Here is a 15253-nt window from a genome sequence, read left to right as displayed (position 1 = left end):
GTGACTTGTCTTTCCTGGGTTTCTGGGTTCCACCTGTTCCATCAGCATATGGGAGTTTCCTATTTAACCTGGCTTTGCTGGCATTTCCTCGCCGGTTATCAATGTATCCAGTGTGTCTTGTTACCTCTGCTCCCTGCTCCTAGAACCTTCTGGTCAAGCTAAGTTTGGATTTTCCTGTTTTGGTGTTTTGCTTTATTTGGTTTTTAGTCCAGCCTGCAGATATGTGATTCTTGCTGCTGGTTGCTCTAGTGGGCTGAAATTGCTCCTCATGTACCATGAGTTGGCACATGAGTTCAAGTAATTTCAGGATGGTTTTTTGAAGGGTTTTTCGCTGACCGCGCAGTTCACTTTTGTATCCTCTGCTATCTAGCTTTAGCGGGCCTCATTTTGCTGAAACTGTTTTCATACTGCGTATGTGCTTTCCTCTCATTTCACCGTCATTATATGTGGGGGGCTGCTATTTCTGTGGGGGATTTCTCTGGAGGCAAGAGAGGTCTGTTTCTTCTAATAGGTGAAGTTAGATCTTCGGCTGGAGCGAGACGTCTAGGATCATCGTAGGCACGTTCCCCGGCTACTTTTATTTGTGTGTTAGGTTCAGGGTCGCGGTCAGCTCAGGTTCCATCGCCCTAGAGCTTGTTTGTATCTGTGCTTGTCCTTTAGTGATCCCCTGCCATTGGGATCATGACAGGGGTCATGCTGATTGACAGCCGGCTCCCTGCAGTTAGGCAACAGCGAGCCCACTATCATTCAGCATGACATCGGCAGTCACACCCCATCAATAAAGCTCAGTGGTACAGAAGTCACTGATCTGTCGATAGATGTCAGCGCCAGCCATTGAATTACCAGCATTAAACAGAATTTCTGTGATTAAACATATTTTTTTGGAGGAATACCTAGGAACATTACTCAGTTTTTGAATAATTCTAAAGTAAAAGTTGAGTAAATATATGTTGCAGTGTCATGTTAGAAATATTGTATGTTAAGTTGCTAAAATTGCACAATACATTATTAATATTGCCCATATCCAGGCTTTGGAGCTGTAATCTCCCATCATGCTTTGCTGTGCCTATACATTGCTAAAGTGCAGTCTTTATACCAGGCATGGTACTGTAATCTGGGAACAAAATAATTGCACCTACGTTATAGGAGCACATCTATGGGTAATGTATCTTGAGCTTGAGTAACACTAGCGTGAGAGCATCGGATGTGATATGTTATGGGCCGAGTTCAGTGCTCTGCGCTCCAATGCTCTCGCATGAGATAATCATATGACAGGTGTAGAGTAGATGGAGAAAGTAATTTCTCCATCTCTACCATGTCTTTTTGGATATGGGACGGACCTCACTCCATCTTAAAACCACCATAATTACAATAAACCTAGGCTCTAGAATAAATACACAAAACACATTATTTTGGTTGTCAAAATTGCCACAGCTTTTATTTAAATCACAGTAGGAGTCAGGTGAAGTGCTAGTACATTGGGATTCACAAGTACTGTGATATCCCCAGCTGTCTGACATACAGCCATAAAGGGGCGGCACACACTTGCTTGCCATTCAAGCAGAGACAGTAAACTTTCAGGGCACCAATGACCCTATTATCCTCACTTCCGTGCTTAACCACTGTGCCCACCCCTGACTGACATTACCATTACAACATCCTTGAGGCTGGCCACGAAAGCCGAGCCTGTTCACCACCATGAGGTTTTACATCCTCTATTAGTTAAAATGAGTCCATCTTAACTTGTCTGCAACTTCCTCCTGACTCCTAATCTGCAAAGCTGTGAGGGGTTATACATTCCAAGTCACATTTAACTTTTGTAAACTTATAAACTAGAAGTCCCTGCAAAAGCATTAAGGGGACAAAACTTGTCAAACCTCTGACTCACAAAGAGTCATCCTACAGCACTCAGGAGAGGAAAAAAACCCTGTGGAGGAAACCTCTAGGGAACCATAGCTGAAGGATTTCCCTTCCCTTGGGCTTAGAAGGTTAATGCTAATGCTAACTCTTTATAGGCATGATAAAATTCAACCTGGTACAAGATATACATTGCAAATACAAAAAATACAATAAAGCATTCATCAGTATACAAGTAATAATTGCAACGTTTTAGTACAGTGATTATAAACAGGGTGGGAGGGCAGGTAATGCTTCCTCCAGTTCATCAGTGATAGTAAGAGGGAGAGAAGCAGAGTTACCTAGTATATATAAGCACAACCCTCCTCACCGTAACACACCATGCACAGACACACTGAGTTCCTTTCTCTTAAAGCAACATCACTCTTGCTTAAAATCTACACCGCTATGCAAACAAAGTTGCAGGAGTTAAAGGTCCACCCCTCCCAAAGTCATGTCCTCCTCCGCTTAGTGCTCCGGTGGTTTCTTTCTGGCGTCTGTGGGATTCGCATTGCACTTGGTTGACATCCAAGTGCAGTGCAATGTTTCATAGACTTGTATGGATGCATGCGATCCGATTCTCGATGCCTTTTAGAGCATGCTGCGATTGTTTTTGCATCCCAAATCAGAAAATAATCGCACATGTGCACTGCCCCATGGTATAAACACTGGGCCGAGTGCAATTTTATTTTTAATCTGATTGCACTCATCCGATTTATTCGCTTGTGTGAGAGAGCCTCTAAAAACACATCAGCTGTTTATGGCTAGCAGAAATATGAATACAGCTCTGGAGTGTCACACAGGCCGTAACTCTGAATTGACAGAATATAAGTAGTTCAACATGCTGCATGTGTATACAGTTAGGGCCAGAAATATTTGGACAGTGACACAATTTTCGCGAGTTGGGCTCTGCATGCCACCACATTGGATTTGAAATGAAACCTCTACAACAGAATTCAAGTGCAGATTGTAACATTTAATTTGAAGGGTTGAACAAAAATATCTGATAGAAAATGTAGGAATTGTACACATTTCTTTACAAACACTCCACATTTTAGGAGGTCAAAAGTAATTGGACAAATAAACATAACCCAAACAAAATATTTTTATTTTCAATATTTTGTTGCAAATCCTTTGGAGGCAATCACTGCCTTAAGTCTGGAACCCATGGACATCACCAAACGCAGGGTTTCCTCCTTCTTAATGTTTTGCCAGGCCTTTACAGCCACAGCCTTCAGGTCTTGCTTGTTTGTGGGTCTTTCTGTCTTAAGTCTGGATTTGAGCAAGTGAAATGCATGCTCAATTGGGTTTAGATCTGGAGATTGACTTGGCCATTGCAGAATGTTCCACTTTTTGGCACTCATGAACTCCTGGGTAGCTTTGGATGTATGCTTGGGGTCATTGTCCATCTGTACTATGAAGCGCCGTCCAATCAACTTTGCAGCATTTGGCTGAATCTGGGCTGAAAGTATATCCCGGTACACTTCAGAATTCATCCGGCTACTCTTGTCTGCTCTTATGTCATCAATAAACACAAGTGACCCAGTGCCATTGAAAGCCATGCATGCCCATGCCATCACGTTGCCTCCACCATGTTTTACAGAGGATGTGGTGTGCCTTGGATCATGTGCCGTTCCCTTTCTTCTCCAAACTTTTTTCTTCCCATCATTCTGGTACAGGTTGATCTTTGTCTCATCTGTCCATAGAATACTTTTCCAGAACTGTGCTGGCTTCTTGAGGTGTTTTTCTGCTAATTTAACTCTGGCCTGTCTATTTTTGGTATTGATGAATGGTTTGCATCTAGATGTGAACCCTTTGTATTTACTGTCATGGAGTCTTCTCTTTACTGTTGACTTAGAGACAGACACACCTACTTCACTGAGAGTGTTCTGGACTTCAGTTGATGTTGTGAACGGGTTCTTCTTCACCAAATTAAGTATGCGGCGATCATCCACCACTGTTGTCATCCGTGGACGCCCAGGCCTTTTTGAGTTCCCAAGCTCACCAGTCAATTCCTTTTTTCTCAGAATGTACCCAACTGTTGATTTTGCTACTCCAAGCATGTCTGCTATCTCTCTGATGGATTTTTTCTTTTTTTTTCAGCCTCAGGATGTTCTGCTTCACCTCATTTGAGAGTTCCTTTGACCGCATGTTGTCTGCTCACAGCAACAGCTTCCAAATGCAAATCCACACACCTGGAATCCACCCCTGACCTTTTAACTACTTCATTGATTACAGGTTAACGAGGGAGACGCCTTCAGAGTTAATTGCAGCCCTTAGAGTCCATTGTCCAATTACTTTTGGTCCCTTGAAAAAGAGGATGCTATGCATTACAGAGCTATGATTCCTAAACCCTTTCTCCGATTTGGATGTGGAAACTATCATATTGCAGCTGGGAGTGTGCACTTTCAGCCCATATTATATATATAATTGTATTTCTGAACATGTTTTTGTAAACAGCTAAAATAACAAAACTTGTGTCACTGTCCAAATATTTCTGGCCCTAACTGTATATTATTGCCAAAGAATGTCTAAATTCATGAAAAATGATGACCTTTGGAGCACACACTGCATTATAAAGAATGAGCATGCTATACTATATATATAAAAGGGAACGTTCTGTGTACCAAGGTGCTCAAGGTGAGCGAATCAGATCAAGGTAAATCAAATTCATCTTGAATTTTACCCCAAAACTTTAAAGCGGTTAAAAAATAAAGCAAATTGTACACTTACCTCACTGCCCACCTGTCCCTCTTCCAACCTCCACATCTGGTCCTCTTGAACATCTCTGGCTCTGATGTCTTCTGGTCTTCATTCACTCTGCTGCGTAGGCTTCGGTCGATACATGTCTTGACTTCAGGATGTCATGACTTGATTTACACCGTCGAAGAGTGATGGAAGACCAGAAGAGACCAGATATGGAGACAGCCAATGGAGGAACGGGTGGGGAGCTGCAGCGGTGGCACAAGTGAGCGACAAGCTGAGTACAATATATATTTTTTTATTTTTTAACCCCTACATTTATTATGCTCTGAGGTCTAATAACGCTCCAGAACATATTAACGTGCAGTCCAAATTTGAGCCAACTACCAAGTTCAAATTTTGGCAGATGTACTCATACTACAATGTACACAAAGTTTATCCTTTAACCCCTTCATGACCCAGCCTATTTTGACCTTAAAGACCTTGCCGTTTTTTGCAATTCTGACCAGTGTCCCTTTATGAGGTAATAACTCAGGAACGCTTCAACGGATCCTAGCGGTTCTGAGATTGTTTTTTCGTGACATACTGGGCTTCATGTTAGTGGTAAATTTAGGTCAATAAATTCTGTGTTTATTTGTGATAAAAATGGAAATTTGGCGAAAATTTTGAAAATTTCGCAATTTTCACATTTTGAATTTTTATTCTGTTAAACCAGAGTTATGTGACACAAAATAGTTAATAAATAACATTTCCCACATGTTTACTTTACATCAGCACAATTTTGGAAACAAAATTTTTTTTTGCTAGGAAGTTATAAGGGTTAAAATTTGACCAGCGATTTCTCATTTTTACAACGAAATTTACAAAACCATTTTTTTTAGGGACCACCTCACATTTGAAGTCAGTTTGAGGGGTCTATATGGCTGAAAATACCCAAAAGTGACACCATTCTAAAAACTGCACCCCTCAAGGTACTCAAAACCACATTCCAGAAGTTTATTAACCCTTCAGGTGCTTCACAGCAGCAGAAGCAACATGGAAGGAAAAAATGAACATTTAACTTTTTAGTCACAAAAATTATCTTTTAGCAACAATTTTTTTATTTTCCCAATGGTAAAAGGAGAAACTGAACCACGAAAGTTGTTGTCCAATTTGTCCTGAGTACGCTGATACCTCATATGTGGGGGTAAACCACTGTTTGGGCGCACGGCAGGGCTTGAAAGCGAAGGAGCGCCATTTGACTTTTTGAATCAAAAATTGGCTCCACTCTTTAGCGGACACCATGTCACGTTTGGAGAGCCCCCGTGTGCCTAAAAATTGGAGCTCCCCCACAAGTGACCCCATTTTGGAAACTAGACGCCCCAAGGAACTTATCTAGATGCATAGTGAGCACTTTGAACCCCCAGGTGCTTCACAAATTGATCCGTAAAAATGAAAAAGTACTTTTTTTTCACAAAAAAATTCTTTTAGCCTCAATTTTTTCATTTTCACATGGGCAACAGGATAAAATGGATCCTAAAATGTGTTGGGCAATTTCTCCTGAGTAGACCAATACCTCACATGTGGGGGTAAACCACTGTTTGGGCACATGGTAAGGCTCGGAAGGGAAGGAGCACCATTTGACTTTTTGAATGAAAAATTATCTCCATCGTTAGCGGACACCATGTCGCGTTTGGAGAGCTCCTGTGTGCCTAAACATTGGCGCTCCCCCACAAGTGACCGCATTTTGGAAACTAGACCCCCCAAGGAACTTATTTAGATGCCAAGTGAGCACTTTAAACCCTCAGGTGCTTCACAAATTTGTCTGTAAAAATGAAAAAGTACTTTTTTTTCACAAAAAAATTCTTTTCGCCTCAATTTTTTCATTTTCACATGGGCAATAGGATAAAATGGATCATAAAATTTGTTTGGCAATTTCTCCCGAGTACGCTGATACCTCATATGTGGGGTAAACCACTGTTTGGGCACTCGGCAGGGCTCGGAAGGGAAGGCGCGCCATTTGACTCTTTGAATGGAAAATTAGCTCGAATTGTTAGCGGACACCATGTCGCGTTTGGAGAGCCCCTGTGTGCCTAAACATTGGAGCTCCCCCACAAGTGACCCCATTTTGGAAACTAGACCCCCCAAGGAACTTATCTAGATGCATATTGAGCACTTTAAACCCCCAGGTGCTTCACAGAAGTTTATAATGCAGAGCCATGAAAATAAAAAATAATTTTTCTTTCCTCAAAAATGATTTTTTAGCCTGGAATTTCCTATTTTGCCAAGGGTAATAGGAGAAATTGGACCCCAAATGTTGTTGTCCAGTTTGTCCTGAGTACGCTGATACCCCATATGTGGGGGTAAACCACTGTTTGGGCGCACGGCAGGGCTCGGAAGGGAAGGCACGCCATTTGGCTTTTTAAATGGAAAATTAGCTCCAATCATTAGCGGACATCATGTCACGTTTGGAGAGCCCCTGTGTGCCTAAACATTGGAGATCCCCCAGAAATGACCCCATTTTGGAAACTAGTCCACCAAAGGAACTAATCTAGATGTGTGGTGAGGACTTTGAACCCCCAAGTGCTTCACAGAAGTTTATAACGCAGAGCCATGAAAATAAAAATAAAAAGTTATTTTCTCAAAAATGATCTTTTAGCCTGCAATTTTTTATTTTTCCAAGGGTATCAGGAGAAATTTGACCCCAAAAGTTGTTGTCCAGTTTCTCCTGAGTACGCTGATACCCCATATGTGGGGGTAAACCACTGTTTGGGCACATGCCGGGGCTCGGAATTGAAGTAGTGACGTTTTGAAATGCAGACTTTGATGGAATGCTCTGTGGGCGTCACGTTGCGTTTGCAGAGCCCCTGATGTGGCTAAACAGTAGAAACCCCCCACAAGTGACCCCATTTTGGAAACTAGACCCCGAAAGGAACTTATCTAGATGTGTGGTGAGCACTTTGAACCCCCAAGTGCTTCACAGAAGTTTATAATGCAGAGCCGCGAAAATGATAAATACGTTTTCTTTCCTCAAAAATAATTATTTAGCGCAGAATTTTTTAATTTTCCCAAGGGTAACAGGAGAAATTTGACCCCAATATTTGTTGTCCAGTTTCTCCTGAGTACGGTGATACCCCATATGTGGGGGTAAACTACTGTTTGGGCACATGCCAGGGCTCGGAATTGAAGTAGTGATGTTTTGAAATGCAGACTTTGATGGAATGCTCTGCGGGCGTCACGTTGCGTTTGCAGAGCCCCTGATGTGGCTAAACAGTAGAAACCCCCCACAGGTGACCCCATTTTGGAAACTAGACCCCGAAAGGAACTTATCTAGATGTGTGGTGAGCACTTTGAACCCCCAAGTGCTTCATAGAAGTTTATAACGCAGAGCCGTGAAAATAATAAATACGTTTTCTTTCCTCAAAAATAATTATTTAGCCCAGAATTTTTTATTTTCCCAAGGGTAACAGGAGAAATTGGACCCCAGTAATTGTTGTGCAGTTTATCCTGAGTATGCTGGTACCCCATGTGTGGGGGTAAACCACTGTTTGGGCACACGTCAGAGCTCGGAATTGAGGGAGCACCATTTGACTTTTTGAATACAAGATTGGCTGGAATCAATGGTGGCGCCATGACGCGTTTGGAGACCCCTGATGTGCCTAAACAGTGGAAACCCCTCAATTCTAACTCCAACACTAACCCCCCCACACCCCTAACCCTAATCCCAACTGTAGCCATAACCCTAATCACACCCCTAACCACAACCCTAATTCCAACCCTAACCCTAAGGCTATGTGCCCACGTTGCGGATTCGTGTGAAATTTTTCAGCATCATTTTTGAAAAATCCGCAGGTAAAAGGCACTGCATTTTACCTGCGGATTTTCCGCTGATTTCCAGTGTTTTTTGTGCGGATTTCACCTGCGGATTCCTATTGAGGAACAGGTGTAAAACGCTGCGGAATCCGCACAAAGAATTGACATGGTGCGGAAAATACAACGCAGCGTTTCTGCGCGGTATTTTCCGCACCATGGGCACAGCGGATTTGGTTTCCATATGTTTACATGGTACTGTAAACCTGATGGAACACTGCTGCGGATCCGCAGCCAAATCCGCACCGTGTGCACATAGCTCAATTCTAAAGGTATGTGCACATGCTGCGGAAAACGCTGCAGATCCGCAGCAGTTTCCCATGAGTTTACAGTTCAATGTAAACATTTGGGAAACAAAAATCGCTGTACACATGCTGCGGAAAAACTGCACGGAAACGCAGCGGTTTACATTCCGCAGCATGTCACTTCTTTGTGCGGATTCCGCAGCGGTTTTACAACTGCTCAAATAGAAAATCACAGTTGTAAAACCGCAGTGAAATGCGCAGAAAAAACGCGGTAAATCCGCCATAAATCCGCAGCGGTTTAGCACTGCGGATTTATCAAATCCGCAGCGGAAAAATCCGCAGAGGACCAGAATACGTGTGCACATACCGAAACCCTAACCCTAACCCTAGCCCTAACCCTAGCCCTAACCCTAGCCCTAACCCTACCCCTACCCCTAACCCTAGCCCTAACCCTAACCCTAGCCCTAACCCTAGCCCTACCCCTAACCCTAACCCTAGCCCTAGCCCTAACCCTACCCCTAACCCTAACCCTATTCTAACATTAGTGGAAAAAAAAATTCTTTATTTTTTTATTGTCCCTACCTATGGGGGTGACAAAGGTGGGGGGTCATTTATTATTTTTTTTATTTTGATCACTGAGATATAATCTATCTCAGTGATCAAAATGCACTTTGGAACGAATCTGCCGGCCGGCCATTTTGGAAGATGGCGGCGCCCGGGGAGAAGATGGACGGACCCCGGCAGGATCGGTAAGTATGATGGGGTAGAGGGAGCACGGGGGGGGATCGGAGCATGGGGGGGTGAATCGGAGCACGGGAGGGGTGGAACGGAGCACGGGGGGGTGGAACGGAGCACGTGGGGGGTGGAACGGAGCATGGGGGGGTGTAACGGAGCACGGAGGGGGGTGGATCGGAGTGCAGGGGGGGTGATTGGAGCACGGGGAGGGTGATTGGAGCACGGGGGAAGCGGACAAGAGCATGGGGGGAGCGGAGCACAGGACGGAGGGGAGCCGGAGCAGTGTACCGGACAGATCGGAGGGCTGGGGGGGCGATCGGTGGGGTGGGATGGGGGCACATTAGTGTTTCCAGCCATGGCCGATGATATTGCAGCATCGGCCATGGCTGGATTGTAATATTTCACCAGTTATAATAGGTGAAATATTACAAATCGCTCTGATTGGCAGTTTCACTTTCAACAGCCAATCAGAGCGATCGTAGCCACGAGGGGGTGAAGCCACCCCCCCTGGGCTAAACTACCACTCCCCCTGTCCCTGCAGATCGGGTGAAATTGGAGTTAACCCTTTCACCCGATCTGCAGGGACGCGATCTTTCCATGACGCCACATAGGCGTCATGGGTCGGATTGGCACCGACTTTCATGACGCCTACGTGGCGTCATGGGTCGGGAAAGGGTTAAAAAAATGATATAAACTACTTCTATCAGTTTGTTAATTGTATTTTTGGGTTAACATTGGTTTGAAGGCCCCAAGTTCAACTCTGCACCCTCCATAATTACTCCCCACACAGCAATTAAAGGGGTTATCCAGACTTTTATATTAATAGATCTGTAGCTTCTGAGAGCTGTTTGAAGAGGACGTGGTGCTCTGGTGAGTTCTGCAGCCATGTCATCCTCAGTACATTTAGTGGCGGCACTGCTGGGGAATAAAACTTTGCGCTTTTGGACAAAATTGCTATATTTAGCAAAGCTAAAAAAATACCGGGAGAGCAAATCCAAATCAGCATAAAATACGATGTAAATGACGATGAGGCTGCAGCGCCTGTGCAAACTCCTGATCAGTTGGGGTAATGATACCCACCGTTGTGATATTGATATTAAAATTAAAGAAAAAAAAAGTAAATGATTTTGACCACCAAAGCCACATGCCACTGATCTTATATGCCATACTTTCCATATCACAAGTGAAAAGCCCCAAACCAACAATTATTCATCCTCAATCAGACAGCCCTCCAATTGTGTCCATATTTGATATTTTCTCCAACCCTTCTTTGCATAGACGAAGGGTTAATTATATTGAGCGTTTGGTGAGCGGGTACTAATTATTCACTTCATCAGACTAAGAATAATGTAAAATGCAATGCCACTTAAAATTCATGATTAAAATTGCCCAGGATAATTAAACTGTGTACGGCACCGCTAAACACGAGGCAACATCAGAATTAATATTATTCATCTCTTCCACTAAATTTATTTAGAATATTTTTCGTATTATTAACTTTTCTTATATGGTATTTTTATAGAAAAATTAATTGTAGGGGAAAAAAAGAATTAGTAGAATTAAGCCAAATGGGCCAGCATTTCTAATGATCTTATATACTTGAGTACAGTCTCTCTTTGGGGTAAGTTCTCACGGGGCAGATGTCCATTGTAGAAGCGTCTACAAATACAATTCATTTCATTCATAGCATGCAGGCTACACAGGCAGCTCCATTCACATATATGGATTAGATTTCAGCTGCAAAAAATATCTGCCACGTGGTTAGGTAACCTAACCATATATTATCCATTTTGGACAACAGAAAAGGTTAATTTAATTTCTGCAATATGCCACCACCATTTCAACACAGATACAGTGGGGACAATAGTATTTAGTCAGCCACCAATTGTGCAAGTTTGTCCACTTAAAAAGATGAGCGAGGCCTGTAATTGAGATCATAGGTAGACCACAACTATGAGAGTCAAAATGAGAAAACAAATCCAGAAAATCACCTTGTCTGATTTGGCAAGATTTATTTTGCAAACTATGGTGGAATAATAAGTATTTGGTCATTAACAAAAGTTCATCTCAATATTTTGTTAAATATCCTTTTTTGGCAATGATAGTGGTCAAACGTTTTCTGTAAGTCTTCACAAGGTTGGCACACACTGTTGTTGGTATGTTGACCCATTCCTCCATGCAGATCTCCTCTAGAGCAGTGATGTTTTGGGCCTGTCGCTGGGCAACACGGACTTTTAACTCCCTCCAAAGGTTTTCTATGGGGTTGAGATCTGGAGACTGGCTAGGCCACTCCAAGACCTTCTTATGAAGCCACTCTTTCGTTGCCCTGGTGGTGTTCTTGGGATCATTATCATGCTGAAAGACCCATCCATGTTTCATCTTCAATGCCTTTGCTGATGGAAGGAGGTTTGCACTCAAAACCTCACGATACATGGCCCCATTCATTCTTTCATGTACACGGATCAATCATCTTGGTCCCTTTGCAGAGAAACAGCCCCAAAGCATCATGTTGCCACCCCCATGATTCACAGTAGGTATGGTGTTCTTTGGATGCAACTCCGCATTCTGTCTCCTCCAAACATGATGAGTTTTGTTTCTACCAAACATTTCTACTTTGGTTTCATCAGACCATATGACATTCTCCCAATACTCTTCTGGTTAATCCAAATGCTCTCTAGCAAACTTCAGACGGGCCCGGACATGAACTGGCTTAAGCAGTGGGACACGTCTGGCACTGCAGGATCTGAGTCCCTGGCGGCGTAGTGTGTTACTGATGGTAGCCTTTGTTACGGTGGTCCCAGCTCTATGCAGGTCATTCACTAGGTCCCCCGTGTGATTCAGGGATTTTTGCTCACCATTCTTGTGATCATTTTGACCCCATGGGTGAGATCTTGCTTGGAGCCCCAGATCGAGGGAGATTATCAGTGGTCTTGTGTGTCTTCCATTTTCTTATTATTGCTCCCACAGTTGATTTCATCACACCAACATACCTATGATGTCAATAACAGGCCTCTCTCATCTTTTTAATTTGGAGAACTTGCACATTTGGTGGCTGACTAAATACTTGTTTTCCCCACTGTATCTGTGAAAAAGTTGATCTGCCGTGTTTTTGTGATGCCAAATAATAGATCTGCCTCCTATTAATTTATACCCAGACTGAGCCACAGATCAAGGTATAACAATCAGATAGCAGCCATTTAAAATCTCTCATCTATGGCCAACTCTTGAACATTGCAGCTCTTAATGCAAATAATCCATCCTAATAGACAAAATGGCATTTCTAAAGATCATCAAGAAAGGCTCCATTTCAACATAATGTTACTGTAGATTAAAAAACAATATACGGTAATCAAAAAATGTTGTTTTAGATAATTTCCTAACAAACAGCATTTTGATTAATCTTTGCAAACGTTAGCATTACTTTTAGTGTGAAGAATCCTTTCTAAGGCCTACTTCACACATCCATTTTTTATGTCTGTATGTGGTCCATTTTTAAGGACGGAAAAACCCACAGACACTTTTTTTTTGTACAGCACGGACAAAATGCGTATGGAAAACGTGCACACTGATGACACATGGATGACATGGATGGGGGTGTCTTATAGGTGCCTCTCCATCACTAACCTCTGTGCTTGATGTCAGTGGCCATAAAACAGTGAGAAGAGTGGAGGCTAAGCACCAGAATTGGCATATCTTATGCATGTGCTATTTCTGGGGTGGCTGAGAGCTGATGTTGGTCGCCTGGTAGGGGGCCAATATCCATGACCTCTTTCCAGGCTATTAGTATCAGCCTATAGCTGTCTGTTTAGTCTTTGCTGTTTTTTTTATTATAGGGAGGACCCCACATCAATTTTTTTTTAGGGGGGACTCCCCTATAATAACCAGTAAAGGTTAAACAAACAGCTGTGAGCTGATATTAACAGCCTGGGAACATTTATGGCTATTGGCCCATTCCCAGTATATTAACATTAGCCCTCAGCAGTTGGCTTTCCCTTTGCTGGTTCAAAAAATTATGCAGGAGCCCACGCCATTTTATTTTCATTATTATTTATTTTATATATGATGTACACAGCACGTGCTGAATACAACTAGCCTCATTGTAGCCTGGTCACGCTGATCTCAGAGAGACCAGGTGACAATGACAGCTGCCTTCAGCACCTGGCACCAGGGAACAGCGCTAACTGTACCGCTTTTCCCAGGCGCCGGTACGTGTCACATGGATGCGGCACATGGACAACACATGGATTTCACACAGATGTGATACAAGGACACATGGACACGTACAGCAAATGGACACACAGATGGCACACGGACACAAACCACGGATCTCACAGTAATAGCTTTTCCAGTACAGGAATCACCAGCATGTGTTAAGAAGGCCCAAGACACATTTATATAAATCACCAAGACAAACTCCACTTTAGCATAATGTTAGCATAAATTACAAATAGACATTTCAGAAAAATGTTATTCATATATAATCAAACAATGTTTCTAATGATTCTTTGTCCTTTATAACATTAATATTTTAGGTCTCATACACACGTCAGTATTTTTGATCAGTATTTCATCAGTATTTGTTTGCCAAAACCAGGAGTGTCTCCAAAACAGGTGTCAGTATTTCAATCATATTTTTACTTTGTAAGTTCTACTCCTGGTTTGTGATATACAAAATCTGATGCAAAATACTGGCCAAATACCGACATGTGAATGAAGCTTTATTGTAAAGAATCCTTTCTGGAGCATAGAATGTAAATTAGATCAGCAAGGAAAGATACATTTCAACATAATGTTACGGTGAACTAGAAATATATACGGTATATTTAAGAATATGTCATCCTTAGATAATAAGACATTTCGGATGAATCTCTAATATCTATCATAGTAAAACTTTAACCGTAAAGAATCCTAACTAAAACATGTAATAAAAAATGTATTCCATGTCACTGAGATTAGTTCAATAAAATCATCAATTACATATAATTTCTCCTTTATGATAATCTTATAGATGTACTAAGAATAAATTGCAGATAGCCCCGTAAAAGATCTCACAACTTTGTTTGATGACTCTGCTCTTGATAACATTATTACTTTTACTGTGAAGAATCCTTTCTCAAACATATACTGTAATTTATTTTAAAATCAGCAAGCTTCATTTCATCATAATGTTACAGCAAACTATCAATATGTATTTAAGATATATGTCATTCTTAGATAATCATAAAACGTTTTGCATGAATCTGTATAATCTTTCACAATATAGCTTTTACTGTAAATAATCCTTTCTAGAACGTATTATAAAAATCATATCCCAAGGCACTGAGATTAGTTCATTTGGAAACCCGATTTCACATAATTTATCCTTTTTGATAATCTGATCTCTCTGATTAACAGACGTACATTAGTTACCATAGTAAAAGTAATAGATCGCAGATTGCCACTTACCTTTTTTTTAGAGGTTTAACGCCGTCCTTTCTGGAATAAGACAGAATCTATAAGAAATGTGTGTTGCCTTTTAGACATGAGTATTTATGAGTTACTGTAAAACTTCTTCTTTGGGCTTACCATACCTTCCCCTCCCCCAAAGAGGAAGTGGTGTGCGTAATTAGCAAAGAGCGGGGAAGGTGTGTCTTCTATGCAGGCTTATCTTTCACAATCATCAGATGTATATTTTGGATTATTTTTAACAACTACGAAAACATATAACAAGGTTGCCAAAAATTTGAAAATAGAGTCTTTTTTTTTGTAGACACAGCGCCACCCTTGTCTTTTTGGTGATATTTGGCATTAAAACTCCGCCCCAGTCATGGACAAGCTGCAACATT

The 15253-nt window shown here is 42.0% G+C and overlaps 1 protein-coding gene across 1 annotated transcript in view; it reads right to left on the bottom strand.

Moving 5' to 3' along the window:
• APBB1IP (amyloid beta precursor protein binding family B member 1 interacting protein) overlaps window positions 1–15004 on the bottom strand; it is a 137330-nt gene extending 122326 nt beyond the window's left edge. The window contains exon 1 of the mRNA XM_069729597.1: window positions 14874–15004. The gene's annotated coding sequence lies outside the window, so the exon portion shown is untranslated. The remainder of the gene's footprint in view (window positions 1–14873) is intronic.
• Between the last annotated feature and the right edge of the window lie 249 nt (window positions 15005–15253).

The sequence above is a fragment of the Ranitomeya imitator genome, chromosome 6 (assembly GCF_032444005.1).
Source record: "Ranitomeya imitator isolate aRanImi1 chromosome 6, aRanImi1.pri, whole genome shotgun sequence".
Taxonomy (NCBI): domain Eukaryota; kingdom Metazoa; phylum Chordata; class Amphibia; order Anura; family Dendrobatidae; genus Ranitomeya; species Ranitomeya imitator.
The sequence above is the reverse complement of the archived record's forward strand: the minus strand, read 5'-3'. Positions and strand labels throughout refer to the sequence as shown.